Genomic DNA, 2,547 nt, shown 5'->3' with positions numbered 1-2,547 from the left:
TTTTTAAAATTTAATTGGTATTTGTGGTAGTTTGAATGTAATTGGCCACCATAATCTCCTAGGGAATGGCACTATTAGGAGGTGTGGCTTTGTTGGAATGGGTATGACCTTGTTAGAGGAAGTATGTCACTGAGGGGGCGGGCTTTGATGTTTCCTATGCTCAGGATATCACCCAGTGTCTCATTCCACTTCCTGTTGCCTACAAGATGTAGGATTCTCAGCCACCTCCATGTCTGCCTGCATGTGGCCATGCTCCCCATGGTGATGATAATGGACCGAACCTCTGAAACTGTGAAACTGTTTTCTTTATAAGAGTTGCCAAGGTCATGGTGGTTTTTTTTGCAGCAATAAAACACTAATTAAGCAATGTTTATTATCATATCTCAGCTTTTTATTTCTGATTTTATTATTTTGGGTCTTCCATGTCTTTATTTTGGTTAATTTGTCTAAGAGTTTTCAGTCTTGCTTATTGTTTTCAGAGACCCAACTTTTCATTTCATTGATACTTTGTGTTGTTTTTTGTTTGTTTCTATTTCATTAATTTGTGTCCTGAACTAAATTATTTATTCCTACTTACTGCTTTGAGATTTTGTTTGTTCTTGTTTTCACAAGATCTTAATAGCATGATTAAGTTATTTTTGATTTATCTTTGTTTTTTTAAAGAAATATAGACACTTTGAAATACAAATATTCCTCTTAGGGCTTCCATCATTGTATCCCATAAATTTTTGGGTATCATTGTATCCCATAGATTTTGGAATACATTTTTATTTTCATTTAATTCTAATTTTTAAATTTCTTTCTTGAATTCATCAATGACTCATTTATCAGTCAGTAGCAGGTTGTTCTATCTCCATATCTCCATAAGTTTTGTTTTTGTTTGAGACAAGGTTGTACTGTATGGCACTGGGTATCCTAGAACTCACTATGTAGACAAGGCTATTCTCTAACTTACAGAGATCCAGCTGCTTCTGCTTCCTAAGTATTGGGATTAAAGGTGTATGCCACCAACCCCAGCTCTCAGAATTCATAAATTTGTGTACTTTCTATGGTATCTCTTAAAACTAATATCTAAGTTTATTCCTGTTGCTTAGATAGAATACAAGATTGTTGTCTGAGGTTTTCTGTCCTGCCCAGTTCCCACAGTGATTAACTCCCAAAGAAATCACACAGAGGTCTACATTAATTATAAGCTGATTGGCCTAGTAGCTCAGACTTCTTATTAGCTCTGATAACTTATATTAGCCCATTATTCTTGTCTATGTAAGCCACGTTACTCGGTTCCTTATTTAGCGAAGCAGTCACATCTTGCTTCTTCTGTGGCTGGGTCATGACTACAGGAAGAACTTTCCTCTTCCTAGAAATCTCATTGCCGCTTAAAGGTCCTAGAGCTTAGTAGGCCGGGAGGAGGCGGTGGCTGCTCCGTAACCCCAGAGGAAGAAATGCCTCAAAGACCCATATAAGTTTCTTTAAAACCTCACTGTCCAGACCCGAGTCCCAGATCTATGGAGCCCACCAGAAACTGTCCACTGTTCGGAGGCGCCTTCCCGGCCATCCTCCCGCCTGGGGCCATTGATGTGAGCGACCCCTGACTGGTCCCGGAAAACCAAGAAGTTTTCTGCCATCCAGTGACCAACCAGAGACTGATAGTGGAACTTATGGAGCTACAGGCCCACGTGCGGGGCAAAGCGGCTTCCTGGTACCATTTTGAGGACGTTGGCAGGGTGTAGGGGGCTAGGGCCATGCATGTACTATCTGTGCAGCCTCTCTGTTTGGAGAACTTATCCCTGAGGGGCAGCTATCAAGATGGTTCCTTTCTGGCAAGCAGCAGGTAGCAAAAGAAAACCAGCAGGTAGCAAAGGACGTCACACTACAGCAGGCCTTGCTTCGGCTGCCCCAGTACCAGACTGACCTCTTGCTCACCATCAATCAGCCCGCCTCTAACAGCAGGTCTCTTAGCCCTGAAAATCTGTCATGTCCACCTTGGAGCCTGGGTAACTTTGAACAACTGGTGACTAGTTTAACTCTTCACAATCCCAACATCTTTGGTCCCCAGTAAAGACGATAGAACACAACGTTAACTGCTGCTGAGGACTTAGGGACCCAGTTCCGAGAGGGTGAGTTTCTTTCTGCTTCCTCCCTGGACTTAAACATAAGACACCTCCTCTGCGGAAATAAACTTGCTTTATAAACAAAAACAAAAAACAAAAAGCCCCAAACAAACAAACAAAAAAACCCGAAATCGGCCGGGCGGTGGTGGCGCACGCCTTTAATCCCAGCACTTGGGAGGCAGAGGCATGCGGATCTCTGTGAGTTCGAGACCAGCCTGGTCTACAAGAGCTAGTTCCAGGACAGGTTCAAAAGCCACAGAGAAACCCTGTCTCAAAAAACCAAAAAAAAAAAAAAAAAAAAAAAAAACCTAAATCTCATTGCCCCACCTCTACTTCCTACCTGGCCAATCAGCATTTATTTAAATATAAGTGACAAGGTACAGACCATTGTTCCACAGCACAAGATGTTAGTTAAATTTCCCTCTATTTATTGAGG

At 41.9% G+C, this 2,547-nt stretch overlaps 1 pseudogene; it reads left to right on the top strand.

Moving 5' to 3' along the window:
* The first annotated feature begins 1,505 nt into the window (after window positions 1–1,505).
* Window positions 1,506–2,059, top strand: LOC130887608 (ran guanine nucleotide release factor-like; annotated as a pseudogene).
* Window positions 2,060–2,547: the final 488 nt, after the last annotated feature.

Source organism: Chionomys nivalis, chromosome 15 (genome assembly GCF_950005125.1).
Source record: "Chionomys nivalis chromosome 15, mChiNiv1.1, whole genome shotgun sequence".
Taxonomy (NCBI): domain Eukaryota; kingdom Metazoa; phylum Chordata; class Mammalia; order Rodentia; family Cricetidae; genus Chionomys; species Chionomys nivalis.
This window is presented reverse-complemented; position numbering and strand designations above follow the sequence as displayed.